The 20,616-nt window shown below is 31.8% G+C and overlaps 1 pseudogene; it reads right to left on the bottom strand.

Moving 5' to 3' along the window:
* Nucleotides 1–4,915: 4,915 nt before the first annotated feature.
* LOC107941092 (RNA-dependent RNA polymerase 1-like) overlaps nt 4,916–20,616 on the bottom strand; it is a 30,984-nt pseudogene continuing 15,283 nt past the window's right edge.

Raw genomic sequence — 20,616 nt, 5'->3', positions numbered from 1 at the left:
TTTTGGTAGAAAAATGAACTTCATTAAAAACTAAGCATCAATAATGTGGATAACATATAGCCCTTTGGCCTTAGCCAATAAGATAGATTTAAACCCCTCTAGCGGATCATTACAAACATTAAAATGAGGCAGAGAATTAAAACTTTACAGGAAGACTTGAAGTTGACAATTGATCCCTAAATTTGCAAGAGCATCAACACTCTAGTTACCTTCCTTGAAGATGCACTTAATCTTAGTATTCCATGTACTAGTTAAGAGTGTCTTGCAGTCATCATTAAGTGTAGATAATACGACATTAGAATCTACATCATTCTTAATTAAGCTAATAACAATAGTGGCATCTGTTTCAATCTCAAGGTTATTGAGGTGTATATTTTTAGCGAGTAAAGGTCATCTCTCCAGGCCTAGAGTTCAGCTGCAATGCTAATTGCAAGAGGAATGTAGCGAAATCATCCCGGAACCCACCTTGCCTTCATGATCCATTGAAATGGCCCCTGCTCCTACTTTTTGAATATTTCCCTTAGAGGATGCATCGGTGTTTACCTTTTTCCATCCTTGTCTAGGCATTACTACTTCACGGCAGTGATTGTCTAAAGGTATTTAACTCTAGTAGTCATTGAACTAGCAAAATGCTCACTATCTCCTATTATGACTCTCTCCCTTATTGACCCTTGTCAAAACCCACTATCAAACATGATGACATTACAAAATAACCAAATCTCTCAAAGCATGAAGGAAAATACGATGAACCATGACAATCTTGGTAAATGACACCATATTTTTCTATTTAAGTTAGAAAGGATCCAAGGCTCTCTAGTTTCATCTAAAGATGGCAATTGCATGTTTTGGTTATAGCAATGAGACCACCAATCCTTAACCATTCAATAGTCCGACAATAAATATATGATAATATATGGATGCTCATGATAGAGCAAACACACATCTTGAAAGTTAAGACCTCTCGAACTTATGAAGCTCCTTGTGGGGAGAATTTGAAGCAAACGCTTCCACAAGTAAGCTATCATATGTTATCAGCCATTTATTGTGAACTAATCTTACTATATTTACCCTTAACCATTGGGATTAATCTAGTTTTGCAATGTAAGGCAAGCAAACCTAAAAGTGGGTGGGGGTTTGTCCAGACTCCAAATTACTGGGCCAATAGTTTGGCCCAGTATACTGTCCGGCAAATGTATGGTTCCTATTGACCATATATTGTCGGTACATTTCTTGTCATATTAAAGGCCTATTTCATAATTAGGAAAAAAACCATCTTTTTATGAACCCATCATCATCATCCTTTGTTTCAAATATTGGGCCGACTGATGGAATATACAAACTTTATCTTACTTTGTCTAAATTCAAAAAGGAAGAAGGTTTGAAAGTTCACAATCCAGCCTTACTTAAATCAGTCTCTTCTTGAAGATTAATAGTTGAAAGGGCAAGGGTTTTAAAAAAATAATTGCTTTTGATGTTTCTTAATGGAAATTATGTTTATTATTTGATTTTTTAAAAATTATTATTTTCAAATAACATATTAAAACAAAATATCAGAACATTAAAAATAATTCTTTGTTAAAATAATAAAATTTTAAAGAGTAATATTTAATATTAATACAGAAGTTAACTATTTTAGAATTTATATTTAGGATTTATGATTTTTTCTCCTATTAATATCATTTTTTTAATTTGAAATTAAGTCATCTACTTGGGAATGCACTTAATTATTATTATTATTATCATTTAATACATTATATATATTGAATTCAATATCATTAACATTAAATAACATCCGAAAATGTAAAAGTCATTTCTCTTTAATTCTTATATTTGGTAAAAAGGAAGACAGAAAGAAAAGATAATTATGCGGGCAAACGTATGTGTGCGCCAGAAATTGGTCTGGCTTTAGGGTATAGGCTATAGATGCCATATAAAGATCACATGATAGCATGCTATTTTATTTTCAAAGCTTTGACCCTTTATATATTATGTATTGAAAAGCAAAGCATTGAATGATTGTGAAAACTGTTTTACTAAATTTATCCCTCCCCCCTCTCCTGTTCAAAATTCCATGTCCAAAGTTTTTCATGACCCACAAGTTTCCATAGCATTTCCTTTTATTATGAAATCTCACTTTCACAATCATCAGATAACGTTATCATTACGACAAGAAAAAAAACAGATAACATTATAGTGTATTTTATGAAATGAATTGCAATTTGCAATTCTATCTACTTAAGAAAAGTGCAGACCGGGGAGGGAGCAGGTTTGAAAATTCTAAATAAATAATTTAATCAGTGGATAGGACTTAGGTATAAAGGTTAAAGGTTGCTTTACTGAAATATATATGATATGAACCATGCTGCCCAGCTCCCACGTAATTAGTCCCATATCACTTTTCTTTTATATATACTTAATCACTTATCACCATTCATGTTGAATTTCGTTGCAAAAAACATCCTAGTTTTTAGTTTAATGGTATTGAATTTTCACTTTAAAATTTATTTCGTGGGTTCTAATAGCAAGGATAATCACAAATGTAAATTAATAGTGATTTGCTCCTGAATGTTATAGATATAAAAAGAAACAAAAACAAAATAAACTTCGTTACTAGACGTTTAAGTACAATTTTCTTTTGTCTTTGTTGTTTGCTAGGCTGATAGCTACTTTCTCCTGTTGAATTTTCAAAAGTTCTGAACATGATCATATCAATCCCCTTTGTTTTGTTTTGTTTTGTTTTGTGCTTTTAGCCCATCAATCACACATGTCTCCCACACTTCAACTGTACATAATTTGCGTTGAAACAGTATTATTTTTGTTAATTGATAAAAAGTTGCACTGATTTCTGTGGGGGAATTCTTTGATTGTTTTGGAATAAAGCAATCCAGCGCATGCTTTCTAAATGCACCCATGTTTTGGGACTTAAAATATTCAACTATTTTGCCATTGATTATGTACATCTTAGCCACCCTAGCCTGATAGCTAGCCATTTCAATTATTTATGATCTTTACTTCAACCATGAATCAACCCAATAGGCTAGAATCGTTCAAAAAAAAAACCCTTAGAGGCTAGAAGGGAATGTAAGTATTTTCAAATGATTCTATATCAATTATAGTAATGATTTACTCTCAACATATATAGTTATTACTCAATGTTGAAGTAATTTCACGTTACTAAAAATAATGTATAAATTAAAAGGTTTATATATAATGGTCTTTAAAGCTAAACTAATTTAGTCTCCATGACTAGCCCATGGTTAGCTCATGCAGAATGGGCTACTTATTTATCATATATAGGAAGATTTGGGCTTTTGGGCCATTTGAAGTTTAGTCATGCAATTATTTAATATATTATTATTTTACCAAAAATATTTGTATGAAAAATTATGTTAACATAATTATTTTAAAAAGTCTTAAAATGAAAAATACTTAGTAAAGGTTATAAAATAACACATCTTATGCTAAATAAGTAGTGCGATGTCGCGCCATTGGCCATTCTTTCTCTGATTCATTAGCAATCAAGCTACGACATCACAACATTATCCGTAAAACTTACAGCACGTTTGGTTCGCTGTATTGGAATAAAGGTGTAATGGAATAGAGGCATAATAGCAAATCAATTGTTTGGTTGAATGTAATGGAATAGAGGCGTAATAGTAATATTGTATTTGGTTGAATGAAATAGAGGTGTAATAGCATAATGGAAAAAACTAAAATGACTAGAATACCCTTAGCATAAATTTGTTTGGGTAAATGATTATTGTTATTGTTATTTAAATTTTAATAAGATTATTAATATCAATAATAAATAAGTTAATCATATTTAAACATAATAATTATTAAATATATTATAATTAAAATATATAATTTAATAAAATTTTTAATAATTAATATTCTTATATGAATTTACTCAAATCATAATATATGATACTATAAAAGATAATTTGAAATAATTAATATTAAATATATTTTAATTAAAATATATGATTTAATAAAATTCTTAATAATCAATATTCTTAATGAATTTACTAAAATCATAATATATGATACTATAAAATATAATTTAACATAATTATTATTAAATATATTATAATTAAAATATATAATTTAATAAAATTCTTAATAATTAATATTCTTATATGAATTTACTGAAATCATAATATATGATACTATAAAATATAATTTAACATAATTATTATTAAATATATTATAATTAAAATATATAATTTAATAAAATTCTTAATAATTAATATTCTTATATGAATTTACTGAAATCATAATATATGATACTATAAAATATAATTTAACATAATTATTATTAAATATATTATAATTAAAATATATAATTTAATAAAATTCTTAATAATTAATATTCTTATATGAATTTACTCAAATCATATCATAATATATGATACTATAAAAGATAATTTAACATAATTATTATTAAATATATTTTAATTAAAATATATGGTTTAATAAAATTCTTAATAATTAATATTCTTATATAAATTTACTCAAATCATAATATATGATACTATAAAAGATAATTTGAAATAATTAATATTAAATATATTTTAATTAAAATATATGATTTAATAAAATTTAAAATAATTATAAGTAATAAATTTTTTTATATGAATTTTTATAATTTAAAATAATTATTATTACATATAATTTAATAATAATATGTAATTTCATAAAATTCTTGATAATAAATTTTCTTATATGAATTTATACAATTTAAAATAATTAATATTAAATGTAAATTAAATTAATAATGATATACACTGTAAGTGAAATGTTATGTCCGATTAGGAGCTAACTGTCTGTTATGTCCAATTTTTCCCATTTTTTATGTTCAAAGGATTTTAAATGATATATACTGAATCTGCAGATCACAAGTTTCTTATTTTTACAACAGGTCCAAAACTTGCACAATCCAAACTAAACTGGATATATTTATACATTATATATATAACATTCAGTCTCGTTAGGAAACATGAGCTACCCATGTTTACCTACTTTAGTAAACAGGAAACATAAGCCAAAACACCTCGATGCAAATGCAATCCACGTTGAAAGCGATGTTCCAGAGACGACAAATCCAAAGCTTCCCGAAACAGCTGCATTTTCTTTCTTGATCTGGACCAACTTGTCATAAACACACCAAGGAAAGCTCAGGAAATGATCCCTATTCATTCCCTCATTATACTGACCCCAATAACTTGGATGATATGTGACATAGTACCAAGCTGAGGCTTTTGCATATGTATCATCTATTTCTTCATCCAACTCACTTCCTTTTTCATTGAACCATGACCTAGCTTCCTTTCTCAATGATCTCACTGCCATGCTGATCGCTTCTGCATCTCTTTTCTTCGTAAAAGATCTCGACATTTTCATGATACCCCCACTGAGTATTTCAGCCTCCGTTTTGACCCTGTAATAGTCCATCAAATTCCCCAATTTGTAATCGTATTTACTTTTGTAGAAGAAAGCATCGTCGATATAATCCTCAAAGCCTTCAACTTCCATGTTGGGATCATAAAATCTCTGCATCTTTTCCCGAGTTACGAACTTAATCGAGCATTCATTGGCTGCAAGGTTCTTCACCTCTCGGAAAAGCTTTCCAATAACATTGTGTGATTGATAACTTGGCTTGTCTGGTTTCTCCAAGAAATCCGGAAATTCTTTGACCCTCAAGTCTTGTGGTATTTCAGCTGGTACACCCGTTTTCGGAAAGTCAACTGCAATTGAAAACAGCTTTGTCAGGTTCTCTATCAGCAAAAGCAGTATGAGCATTTGAAATTATTCCCAAACTGTCATTGACTATGTAGTTTGTGAAGTATTCTTCAATTTCCTGCACCAGCATGTAGCAATTATCAAAAATCTCATAATTATATCTACACAGCCCAACAAAATACAGTAAAGCAAACCCAATAGATATCAGTTCAAAAAAGGACGCAAGCACAAAGAATGGATTACAATATAATACAAATACAAATAATAAACTTGAGCCTGAGTAAAAATTTCACTAGTTTAGAGCCTTCGTAATGTGAACTTAAGTATCAAGAAACTTTTCTACACATATTCCAAGCGGATTTATACAAAATACCCAACGAAAAATAATGTTGAAAACAACTCTCAAAATAACACACAGTTCAAGTCATTATAACTATTATACTAGTGCCAATTGACAGAATGAACTTGTAAGAATCTAGAATAATGTTAAACCAATGACATCCTGGAACCGAAAAAAATGTTGGAGGGGGGAAAGAGCAAGAATCATGCATTTCAGCATCAAGAAACTATAACAAGAGAATAGGATAATCAAAAGTCATAACTATTAGATAAATTCAAGTGGAATATAACTGAATACTTCAATACCTAAAAAGCTATTATCTCAATGGTAACTTCATGATCCAATTTGGTTGTTGGAGCGGGTGAATAATCCATAGCATCGATTTGCTTATATGGAATCAATTCAGGGTCCCAACAGACAAAGTAAGTATCACCATCCAGATCACTTCCAGAGCATTCATTGGGATGAGGTCTAAAAATTTGATTCTATTTAGTGTCAGCAAATCACCATGCATTGTGAAATATTACAGAATACAACCAAGCCTACCATCTTGTTATTATGTGTAAAGACACTGAAAAGCACCAGATAGTTTCCATAAATTGGGCAGGATTTAACACAAATATGCAAAAGAATACAGGTATAGCTAATCTCCAATTCAGTAATACTCTGCTTGTAAAGGAAATGCTAAACAAGTTCCACCAAGAAGAAAAGAAACATGCATTTTACTACTGCATAACAATCAATGATAAGTCCACCACCAATAAGGGACAAAAAAGAAGAAGCTAGAATCATACACTAAAACGATAGGAACAAAATAAAAGGCAGCTTTTGCAAAGTATAATGAAGAACAAACACTTTCTCAGAGTAGCAAGAAAACGTAGAGTATGCCCTTTATGTACCTGGTTCCTTTCTATGGAAAAACAACACAAACGACCATAAGGTGCAAATCAGGCACATTGATAGCCTTTAATACACGCACATCACCTGGGTGCAAGCAGGGGTTTTTGGCAACAATTACCTTACCCTGAACAATATCACGTTGGTCAGATCTAGAGCCAGAAAACTACACAAAAACTTGGCCATAATTCAAGGTTCTAGTTTCATCCAGACATCCCATCATAGACCTTCCTTTTTGAACAAAAATCTTGGCTTTAGTCCGCAACTCCAGCAACTTCGAAGCTCGAAAAGTTGAAGATAAACATGCAATCGGAGAAACTAACCTGTAATGAGCAAATCGGGGCAGAGTGCAATGAAGAAGAACCTGTAATCAGAAAAGGGGAAACTGATTAGGTTAACACTGCAATAATCGATGAAGAAGTCAATGCACTAACAAGGCAGTAACCTTTACCTTTCAGTAGCAGTAACCTGGAAACCCACCAATTGAGAGCAATCGAAAGAGTGACAGAGAGAAAAAGAAAAGAAAGAGTGACTGGTTGTAAAGAAAAACAAAAGAAAAGGTTGAGAGACAGAGGGAGCAAATCGGTCGAAACTTGAGCAAATGGGCAGAAGGTAGAAGGAAGGAAGAGGAGACGCAATGGGGAAGCCAATCGGGAGGGTAAAACAGGGAGGGTAAACGATACAACACCTAATCTGAGCAAATGGGATGTATTACAAATCGGTGGATTTCACCGATTAGGTTAGTATTGTATTACAGGCGTAATAGTATTACCATGAACCAAATAATGGAATAGAGGCATCTTAAGTGGGGCCACCGATTAGGGGTGTATTGGCATAGCCTATACATCCAACCAAACATGCTGTAAGTGTCAAGAGAAATGTTCTTTAACATGCCTTTTTTCATTGCTTGTATAAAAAGAAGTGATTTAATTTGTCATTCACTCTGCTTTGTTGTGTACAAGGCATTGTATCTTAGAAGCAAAATTAAAAGCATTAAGGGAAGTTATTCACACTTCAAATCTTATTTTTAATCGTCTTCACCATACATTTGTAACAATCTTAAGGCTTTTAAGTTGACTTACAATTACGGAGACCGAACTAACTTTAAGTTTAAAAATCTACCAAGATATGATCAAGGATCAATGGAACTAATAATACAAGATGGAAAGACAAGATGGTTTTCATGTTAACTGCATTAAAGATCTTTTATGTCCTTAATCCAAATCTACAACCATTACTAGAAGTAACACTTGCAAACTCTGGAGATACTATCAAAGAAAGAAGCAAACACCAAAAAAAATGAGTGTTTTTTTTTTGTGTGTGTGGAAACATACAAAATTCTCTCATAAATCAACTTTATAGCCTCCACAAAAACATGAATTCACCAAAGTAAATTTGGATTGCACTTGAAAACTCGTACAGAAATGAGAAGAAAGGTATATATAAGTCCCTAGCATTAATTTTTTTTTTGAATTTTCCATCATTAATACAAAACATATTATAGATCAAGTGATTGAGTTGCACGTTCTAGTTTCAAAATAAGTGAGCTAGAAATCAAGGTTTTTAATTCAATTCCAGTAGGTGCAATTTTATCTTAGTTGTCACGCTCTAGGAATGGATATATGAAGAAGACATTACTGGAAAAATGGATTTAGAAAATGATTATTTTAGGTATAGCGGAAGTTTAAAAAGTTTTCTAAACTCGAGCCCTTTTGTGATATTTATAGTAATTATCTTAATTAGAATTCTACACGTGTTTTGTGCGAGGTGGGCTAAATTCAATCCTAGCTTTCAATCAAAAAATCATTTCCACTATCCTTGAATCACGAATTATGTCGAGTGTGGGCTTGAGCAACATGAACAAAATCATAGAATAAAAAAAGATCCATTTACTTTCAACAGGAAAGTAAATTTTCTCTATGAACCAATAATTATTTGTTATTTCTAGAAAATAGGATTTATTCTTTGTAAATAAATTACCACTATTTTCTGGTAGAATAATGATGTATGGAAATTGTGTGTTAATAGCTCAGCTGGTGTTCTCTATTTATACAGAGAAGTACAAGAGTTTTGGTTGAATAAGTCCTCAATAAATAATATTTTTTAATAGAAAACACGACTCCTACTAGAGCTATAGGAGTAAGGGGCGGTGGCACCCTCATAGATATACTAGGGTTGCTGCCCCTTGTATTTAATATAATGCTCAACTTTGGGCCTCTCATGGATTGGGTCCAATTATATGTGTTCCTTGAACTCTTGGTCCAACACTTTATAATTTTATACCAACTAATATATATTTTCTATTACCAAAAATAAATATTATTTATTCAATTAATTTAATTAATTAAACTAACTAAATTAATTTCTCAATTAAATAATTTTCTCAACCCAATTCTAATTTCGTTAAAATAATAGCAACTTTACCACAATAGAATCTATGAGGAAATATATTTAATTTTCTTATTCAATAAGTCCATAATGACAAATTATTTAATTCTATCTTCTAACTTTAACTATTTAATTACAATTAATTAAATAATAATCGAAAGAACCTTAAATTAATCCCTTAGTCATTTCTTGTATTTAGTGAGAAAACATTCACTACGGGTAATGATACATGTGGTCTATTTCTCTTACTTTATTGTTTTCATTCATTTCTATTCATTGGTTCTACATGCAATTCATTTATGATTATCTTGGGCTAGCGGAGAGACCGATTGAACATATAGTGTCACACCTAGTTTTCATTAAGGTCCTAAAGTTAAATAGAATTGGGAGTTAATTGAATAAAATAATAAGCCGACGGGGTCTACTGGAAAACTTGGAAAATTTTGTGGTTGATTAGTGATTGGTTGAGTCTCTATCCTAATTTAATTAGAATGGAACCAACTAGTTTCTTAGTGGGAGGCAAAATGATTACCGATGGATGGCTTATTTAAGGCTTCAGTGATTGTGCGAGAAGGGTTATATATATTTTAGAAGCCTTATTCAACATATAAAATTCTTCTCAATTCTATTTATGAATTCCTTCTCATCCACATCATATTATTCGATTGCTCCAAAGAAGGCATGGGTTAGTGATCGTCAAATTTAGAGTCAAGAAGTAGAGAATCTAAAGAATTGGTAAGCCTTTCTATCTTTATGTATTCGTGGATTTGAGAAAAGGAGTAAGGATATCTGAAATATCTAGGAAGCTTCTGAATAATACTTAATTCTAGGTTTTTAATGTTTGAATACTTTTTATTTAACCAATATATTTGGTTGTCGTGCTCAGTTATCCAGATGAAGGAGGCTCTAGCATTTGGAAAAGCTAAGCTGACAAGGATGAATGATTGTAGGTGAGTTTCTGTACTCTATTTTGGGTGTTTGCTATTTGAATGTTCTACTTGAGTGTTTGTTTTGAATTCAACTTGAATTACATGGCTGTGTATGAATATGGTGATTGAGTATACTATACATGTATAACGTTGTGTAAATATGTGTACGTTTGCAAGTATGTTCTCTGGATGTCAAATGGTTGTGAATTGGTGTATTGATAAGTGACATACTACATGTTATAGTGATAAGTACAATGCATTCTGTGAAATATATGTTTATAAAATGTGGAGTACGAAGGGAGTTACTTTGACGGTTTAGATGAAGATAGGAAAGCTGGCGTAATGGTGGAATGGGCAAATTGATAGGGGATTGAAGGAAGTTTGGGAGCATCGTGGAATGGGTTATCTATTGGTCCTTTAAGGCGGCACCGTGTAAACGATATATAGGTCATTTGAGATGACACCTCGAAAGGGGTTTACTAATTCTTCGAAATCAAAAGTCCATGGTTAGCCATGACATGATCCAGTGGTGAACAGGTACACTTTATGGTGGAATGGAGTTCGCTAGGATAGTAAAAAGGGAAGCCTTCTAGGGCAATGAATCGTGAAGCATGTTAGGGCATAAAAATGTGAAGTCTTTGTAGGATTCGCACGGCGAACAGTCTAGTATGATGATCATGTTGCGTTTGGAAACAAAAGCAAGTGGGCTAATAAGTGGATCTGTCAAAATACGAAGGTAAGAGGAATGGGTAGAAGCGTTTTAAACTTAGGCATGTGTAGGAAAGAGGTATTTCGTGCAAATTTATTGCAAAGAAGTATTCGCCATCAAGAGTCCGCCCGAGTTTACGTATAAACAATAAATGACTATGGGTTAATAGAGTGGTTCTTCAGGTTTTATATTTTAAGGGGTTAATGATAAAGAGGTCAACAGAGAGGTGGGAAGTCTTCTAAGGACCACTTTGGAAGGAATGTCTACCGTAGCTGGCTAATCGATAAAGTTCACCAAAGATTAACAAAAGAAGAGGATGTCTGTCAAGACTATAAAATGTGGAAGTTCGCCAAGGACAATCTAAGAAAGATATAGCCCATCGTGAACTATTAGTTAATGAGAGTATCCTGGTAAATGGTCTGAAGTGGGAAAAGTCTTATAGGACTGTCTTTTAAGTACAAGCCCGCAAAGAAGTGGATGTTAAATTATCAGTCAATTCTCATATTCAAGGTTGCGAATGAGGTTATCATTAAATGAGTTTTCCTTAAAAGAAGGGTTTATGCAATTGGCTAAATCTTAAGAAGGAAATTATCAGGGTTATACCGTAATTCCACATTAAGTATGTATAGAATGAAGGGATTAAGGTAAGAATCTGTAGTCATGGCGAAATATCTGCTACTTTGTCAATAGTAATCGCTAACCTATATATTATCGCATCTAAATATCATTGATGAGTCAAATTAGGAAAGGTAAAATGGAATTCTGAAATGAGCAAAACAAGTTCAGGTCTTAGAAAAGGGTCGTCAGTAAGAGCAGTATTTCAACCGAATTAGCCAGATTTGTCCATCCACTATTCATTCTAAAAGAGCATATGGGTGCCATCTACGCTGGTCAAGCCATAATTTCCTAAGACACGTGGAGTTTTAATTCTGTGCATGAAATCTTATTTACCTAAAGAATTTAAGAGTTCTTATGAATATTGGTGTACAGGATCTCACCAGGTTTACCTGAACTTATAAATGTATTGTCTCGATGCAGGGTAAATGAATGACTCAAGGATCTTGAGGAGGGACCAAGCCAGACACCGTCAAATTCACGCGAAGGGCGTAATAGCTTTTTCATGCATATAAAACTGCTCTCCTAGAGGCCACGCCTCGAGAATTAATTAAGTGTATCTAAAGTAAAGTCTTGAGTTACAATTTGTAGGTAATTATTCATGCTTAATTACGTAGAATGACTGTAAGAACTTAGTTCTTGTATAATATAAATTATAATAGAAGTTCAAATCTTAAAATCTATTGTTATCCATGGAATTGAATAAGGTTGAATAGTAGCAATAGATGTATAATTTAGTAGTTTCTAAGTCTCTGAGTAAATCAGGTTAAAATTTTGTTAAGTAATTCGGGTTAATTGTGACACTTGATACCCAGACCCAGCGATCAGGTTGGCCATAGGGTGTTATATATAGTTAGGGCTAATATTATTTATAATTAAGTTTTGACTTTTCTCCTATTAATTATAACATTATTTAGTCACGAAGTTATTCCACTAAAGTGTCGTGACTGAGCTCATCATTATGAAAACTACTTAAAAGGTGCTCGTCCAATGACTTTGTCATAAGTGTGTTACCCTTATAAGATTTCCTTAATCTCTTTGGGATAAATTTGCTCCCAATATGATCATATTTTGTCTCTAGGATCTATTCTACTTATGTCATGTTTGATGTACTTTCAATCTAGTCAATCACATATGTCTCTGTCTTTTCAGAGTTATCCGTTCCGATAACCAAGACAAAGTACTCCCTAATTGAACTTCGTAGATATCATATTAGTCTTTCAATTGTTTTGCTTGTTTCAGATTAGACTAATGACCTGTTTCGGTTATCTACTAATATAAGCTATCTATCCGTATTACGATTCAAGCACATCTACCGTTTAGTATTAGTTAAACGTTAGATAATCAGTGAGCTAATGTTTTCTTTCATTTTGCTTTGCATTCAAAAATCGTTTAAGACATTATATAGAGGATATTAATGTAATAAATAGATATTTTATTAAACCAACTTGTTAAAAAAAATAGAAGTATATAGAGACAAAAATATTACACTAAGGGAACTAGATCTCAACAGACATTGCATTCTTCAGAGTCCTATACTATTAAGAATTATCTTAACTCATTTACATTTTGGGGCTGAAAATAACACTAGTGATGCACTTATTCTTGGTTTGAGTATTAACTTTTGTTTACAAAAATAGTTATAGTAAAGGACAAAAGGCCCCAAATTCATAAGAACGATTTCAACCAAACCAAGAAATAGAAGTCCAATAAAATGTATTTTCAATATGGAAAGAAATGAAATTTTATTAAGGATTGTAGAATTAGAAATTATGGAAACAAGACTAATTTTGGTGTTGTAAGCACAAATACAACCAACCTTATTGAACAAGATATAAAGGAACATGTTGCAATGGTAACTAAAATGAAGATTGGCATGATGGCTGAAGTTTGAGATGGCTACTATTACTAAGTCGTCGGAGTGATGGTTGGATTTTGGTGATACTATTCATTTGTAAAACAACAAAGGACAATTCTAGACATAGGAAAATTGTGAGAAACTAATGAACGAATATTTCTTACCCATTTTATGCCCTTATTCTCTCACGTTTGTTTTGTTTCTTACTAATTTTTAGTTAAATTTGAGTCTTTTAGTTAAATTCACATGTTGTAAAATAGGCCTTAGTTTACTTTTAGTTATTTTTATTACTTTTTAGATACTTTTTATTTGATGACATTTTATAAGTCATTTTGTAGGGAAAAAGAGCAAAGTTCGAAGAAAGAAGAATGGGTTTGGAGGCATCAGAACTAGAAACTATTGGAAAACTGAAGAAACTGCAGTTTGCCTCCAGAAGCTACAGCTTCACAAAAAACTCATCACTTTAATTTTGTGTTCTATTTTTTTACTAAGGACAATGTGGTGTTGTCACCTCAGCTAAAGATGCTACCCTAAAAATCTTGTATAAAGTGTTTCTTTAGTATTCAAAATTTAGGAGGCCATTTTAATTTTAGTTTTGGTTTTTGGTTAGTATATTTTCATAATTTTTAGGACAGATTGTTCAACTTTTGATTCACTTGAGTATTACAATAACTCAATTGAGATTAATTTAATATTAAGATTACTCAGTTTTATTTATCACTTTTGTTATTCTTTATCTCACTATCATTTATGTTACTTGTAAATCTATAAGAGCTAAATTGTTTATGTAGTTGGGAGATCTATAGGTTAAAGTCTTTGTAATCAATATATGATGAAAACATTGATTTAGAAAATTATGGTTGCAATTTGATTTTGTTGATTTGCATTGATGTTGTTAATTTTAGTGAAAGTGGATTGAGAGCCAGTCATCAACTTTACGCTAATGATCTAATTGAGAGGTTACCCAAGATTAATTCCAAGGAAAAACCTCTAGTTGAATATCTTGATAGACAAAGGTGAAGTTGGTAACTACAGTATGTCACTGAGAGGAGATAGGGAAGGTGCGATAATGACACTTGTGTTTCTAAGCATACCCTATAAGATTGGTTCTAGGGAAAATGACCAACTCCGTACTATATTTCAGCTCTTACAAGCTTAGGTAAGTTATAGTGTACCATATAGACGTGACTATGCTTTTCAAGCACTTGGCTAAATTTTGGAGGCATATCTATGTCATTGATTCTAAATTTGGGTTAATTCAGCATAAATTATTAATTTTCATTTACTGAAGGTGATCCTTAACCACTTTATTTTATGAATCGAGATTGAATAAGTAAATTAGTTTGTTATTATTTTATTTTGTTTATTTGAATTGTTTTCACATACTCTCTACATTTATTTTATTAACTATTAACTTATAGTAGTAAGTTAGTTAGTGAGTTGAGTTAATTAGTTGAAATCATTTATGCACTCTCCTCTGGATTTGATTCTTGGAATACTTCCTAACGACTTATTTCATTGTAATCGTTAATTGACAACAATATTATGTAGTTGTAGTTAGTTGGAGAGTAATGGACATTATTTTGAGGTTAAATTGAATATATATATTTTTACTAATTGCTATAAGCTATTCACCACCGATCAGAAATAAAAAGAGATCCTAATGTGACTGTAATGCCTCAATTTTTAGATACAGTAAATGGTACTATTCTAGTAATGTATACAGTAAAAAATATGAGAAAATTAAATAATGAGTTCATTGAATGATATTCCATAACGAGTTAATTCTATATTGAGCAAGGAAATTAGTAATGACAAATGCGAACATGAAATATTAGTAAAGGACTAAATTTAAAAATTTTAAAAGTGTGCGAAGACTAAAGTGTAAATCAACGTAACATTGAAAGGTGGATTACTAATGATTATTTGGTTTGAAGGCAACATGGATTATGTATTAGTACGAAGAAAGTCATGTTTGGAATAAATTCAATAAAAGTGAAATATAGGGACTAAATTGTATTTTTTCATTTTTCCGAACAAGGGTGTAATGTAATTTTACCATGAGTGGATAATATTGTGGAGTATAATTATGATTTATGGAACATATACATACTAGTTGTCACGTGTAGTTACAAGAAGAAAAAAATAGACTAAAGTGTAATTTTTCATAAAAGGGATTTTGGTGATAAATGAATATGAGAATTATTATAAGAGTGTATTCGATTTTTCATAATAGTTTATAATTAGAATTTAGAATCTATGAAAATGTGGGAATGAATCATAACCATGGATTTGAATTTGAAAACAAGGGTGACATTTGGACGACATAATTTTATGTTAACTTTGTCCTCTGTTTTAAAATGAATAAAAGAAAGAAAAGATAAGAATTTTCTCATCTCCTCGTCTAAAATTTTAGATTCAGGTCATTTTGTCTCTTTTCTTCAATCCAAGCTAAAATCTACCTAAGCCTCATGAAATCTTGCTTCCAACATTTCCATCTTATCCTACATCTTTTAACATAGGGTTTTCAAATGGGTAGTACGAGAAAACTTAATCTAGAGAGAGAAAGCTCCAAAAAAGGTAAGAAAAGATTTTTCAACGTCCCAATCACTTTTATTTGAGATTATGGAGTATGGCTTTAAGCTTGAATAATTTTTATAATAACATTACATTTATATATGTGAGGAAATTAGTGGGAAATGAAGCTCCAAGCTTAAGAAAATGGGAAAGTGTTGATACGAAGAGAAAGAGAGAGTTAAGTGCTCATGGAATCTATACCTTTTTAGTGTGTATCATGAGTGATCTTTAATTGATGGAAATGGTTAGGTGAAATGAACATTATATTATTTTGTTTATACATATGTTATTACACGAAGTGGGTTAAGAATAGAGTAAATGTTAGTAATAATCATGAAGATGATACAATTGAGTTATTATAATAAATTTGAGTTTAGGTTTTGCTAAGAATAATGAGTAAGAAATATGTGTTTAAAAAATGATAAAATTGTGAATGTTTGAATTCATTATTGAAATGAGCATAATTAAGAAATGCAGTACAACGAAGTGAAGTAATATGATGTTGGAAATATTGTTATATGATAAATTTGGGATTTTGTTATATGATGTTGGAAATTGGTAGTGTCTAAGTGATGAAAAATAAAAATTTATGTTGTTGGTGTATTGGCTGAAAGTGAACTGGTAATATAATTATGCTTTTCTATAAATATGAGAATTTACATGTGATTTGGAATATTGTATAAATAACCAATGAAATAATTATATATGTGATAGTGTGACAATAATAATAGATGAGAAATGGTGACTTGATCACCAAAAGAAAAAGTGTATAAATGAAATGAAATAACAAATTGGTCAAATGGTCAAAAGCATTTACATGTGTAATCGATATATATATTTTTAATGATATGCGATGATGACTATAATTTTTTACATGAGAATTGTTATGTGACTTATAATGAGAAAATGTTCAGTAAAGCGCCTTTCCCTTGTAAACTTAGTAGAATAGCTAATATATGATAGGCATGCCAATAGAGGTTAATGTGCATGCTTGTGATCAGAGATAGCGTTATGGAACAAAGACAAAGATATTATGCTTTATGGCATAACATTTATGTGAAACTTAGACCTTAAGTGTTTGGTCTGATAGGTGGATGCACTTGTACTATAAAATGTGTAGGGTGTTCGGTTAGAATCTCGAGTGCCTGAGTCTTATTTTACCAATGTTTACTACGAGTTATTAACTTAATTTGAGATAATGAATTCGTTTGATAAGTGAATGTGTTTTTAATAATGAAACTGTAGTATATAATAACTTGTTTTAAATGTGAAGTGAATGAGTACATTATTGTGATTATACTATAACTAAGTGTGTAACACCCTCACTTGACCTAATCACTGGATTCGAGTGTGGGTGTCATAACAGAATCGGGTGATTGTTCATACTAAAATCTCACTATTTTAAAATCAAACTATAATACCTATTTATGAATTAAACTTGCATCAAAGAGAGAAATTTCCAAATAAAAAATTTCCAAATAAAGTTTGCTATCATTACTCTACCTTAAGGGAGCTACATAATTACAATATTTTTCCTTCTTGGCGAAATTCCTAAAGGTGCCCCCTTCCTATGTGCTCCCTTCCTATGTGCATGACTTTACTCAAATGAATCATTGGTTCCACTTGATCTAGTTTAGTCCCTCTTCGAGTTCCTTATCCCTCGAATCTGAAATAACAAGTCAAACTTGTAAGTTTAAACGAACTTAGTGAGTCTCTTCAATACACAAATAATAATATTAATAACACAACAAACTCCTTATTCATTGGGAACATTTATTTTTAGCCGTAGTAATGGACTTTTTCCTATTTTTGATCCTATCCATGAGTGGATATATCGTTGAGTGATTTTCCTTCTGGTTATTCTATCAACCTTTGATAAGTTTTGATAGTTCCACTAATTGTCTCACCATCTTTGCAGACTCTATCTTTCCTTTTACTTAAATTCTTTCTTCCACTTAACCTCAATGTAAATTTCTTCTTCCCATCATTATACCCTATTAATGTTGCCTTCTAGTTTACCCTCCTAAGGGCTCTTGGTGAGTATTCTCAACCTCTTTAGTTTGTGGCAGGCTTTTTCCTTATATTAATCCCACATGACTACCTCACCTTGCATCTATTAGTATGACTGATAAGGTCCTACGCTACCCTGGCGGGTTAAATCCTGCATAGTTTAAATAGTGATTGGATTACTTTGGTGTAATCCAATTTAGTCAAAATACCATACCCTTAAGCGTAGCATGCCTTTTTGTTATGGACCACTATGGCCTACGATACTTAGCCAAATGCTGTTGCGTGGCCATCTGAATTCACGATTTCTTTTTCATACTGCATCTCCACATAACTTGCCATTTGGTGGATGCTTTCTCAATGATTTCCCTTTAAAGAAGAATAGTCTTGGTAGACATTTCTGTCATTTGGCATATCCTAGTTTGTCGATGGGCCCTAGCTCATCCCTCTTATCCTTATGGACTAACCGTCGTACGTATAATAAGCCACTAGGCTAGAGGGTTTCTTGGAGGGCCCTCGACATTCTTTAATGGTGGATCATTATCTATGATCCCTGGGTTAACCATTTCTCGTTCGCCTATACATTAGATACCACTCGTATGTCAACTTTCATGACTACTTCCTATTAGATTAACATCATTATGTCCTGCAGGTTTACTTGGCTACTATTCTTGCAATCCTTTCTTATTTCCATTATGTTCTCATTCATTGACAGATTCCTTCGACCCACTACTCGAATATTGCAAGTCCATACTTCCATTTTCCTTCTAATCTTTTTCCTTGTTTGTGGGTTGTTGCACGATTTCTATTTTTATTTTCCACCCGTGTTTATTTTCCCGACGGACTCTCTATGTTGTCATAGTTAACTTATGGTCTTACTCGTCAGATTCCATGTCTACTGTCCTAACGGACTCCTTTGGTTGCCATAGTCGAACTATGGTCTTACCCCCATAATTCTTGTGTTTAATGTCCCGATGGACTATCTTGTGTTTAACATCTCCTTGGATTATCCCGTGTTTGACGTCCCATCAAACTATCTCGTGTTTAACGTTCCATAAAAGTATCCCATCTTTAACGTCCTGTCAGACTATCTTGTGTTTAACATCCCGTCAAACTATCTATGATATCGTAACGTCTTTCAACTAGGTTTTTACATAGTATAACCCTGTGTTTACTATCCCTACGGACTATCAAAGGATGCCATAGCATTTTTCAACCATGGTCTTAGTCCTAACTATCCTTTCTAGAGTACTTTCACATGATGCCATAACATCTTTTAGTTATGGTCTTACTCATTTCTATCATGATGCCATAGCTTCTTTCAGCTATGGTATTACTTATCTTTATGGTGATTTCATAAAATCTTTCAGCTATGATGTTACTCATCTTTATCATGATGTCATAGCATCTTTCAGCTATGGTCTTACTCATTTTTATGCATATAAGCCATGATCTTTTATTTACTTTCCCTGTTTCCATCCATCAATTCCTCCATTCACTGTCCTATACTTTGATCCTCGAACATCGCAGTGTCTCCTCTACAAGGCCCAGAGCTTCGCTCATCACGAGTGCACACAGTAATACTGTATGGTGGTATCTAAAAGAATCACTTCTTTTCCATTTTCCTTTCCTAACTTCACTTAAAATCAACAATGTTTCCCTTACACGCATTTCATGGATGCAATACCATGGAATCATAGCTAATTCATGCACATTGAACTAGAATAATAGATACTCATAAACCCATGGAACCTAACATACTTAGCTTTTCAAGGCTTGAGTGTAGAAATGCACCTGAGGCTTATTCATCTCATAAACTTAGCTTTTTCAAATGCCAGAGCTTCCATCCTCCTTGCAGCTAAGCATGACAACCAAGGTCATGAATTAAACTTAGTAGTCACAGCTTAAAAACTTGATTTTCTAGATTCATGCAAAATTTCTGAAAAGGTTTTTCTAAATATCGTTATCTTCGTTTCCTTAATCTAATTGTTTTAGAGAGACTAAGAATCTTACTAGTTTACTAGATTTTCTACTATTTTGGTTCAAACCTCATGATCACTGCTCCATGTAGAGCTTTCATTAATTGTCTCTTCTTCGAAGCAAATAAGGAACAATATGAAGAAAAAAGGAAACTGAAACAAATTGGAGAAGAAGTCTCTTGGGAAGTCAATCTCCAGCTATTTATAGCCCTTCCAACACGATCTTCAACCATGTAAAATCCACTCGTTTTTAATCATTTTGTCCCGTACTAAGGGACCAACTAGTTCTAATCCAAATGAACCAGAATTGGATTTCAACCTTGTCTAATATCATTTCTAACTTTTCCTTTTTTTTCCAACAGAGGCTGCCAACTTACTGTCTTTTTCAATTTAACCCCTAACGTTCCTAATTTTCAGGTTTCAAGGGAAACTGAGTGTGACAAAGTGAATAACAAATCAATGAGAATGTGAAATTTGAACTCACCATTAATTATCACGTGTATAATGAAAAAAAAAGAGAAGTAACAAAATGGAATGGAAAATTTGTGTATGAATAGGAAGTATGAAGTTGAATT

The sequence above is a fragment of the Gossypium hirsutum genome, chromosome D12, assembly GCF_007990345.1.
Source record: "Gossypium hirsutum isolate 1008001.06 chromosome D12, Gossypium_hirsutum_v2.1, whole genome shotgun sequence".
Taxonomy (NCBI): domain Eukaryota; kingdom Viridiplantae; phylum Streptophyta; class Magnoliopsida; order Malvales; family Malvaceae; genus Gossypium; species Gossypium hirsutum.
The sequence above is the reverse complement of the archived record's forward strand: the minus strand, read 5'-3'. Positions and strand labels throughout refer to the sequence as shown.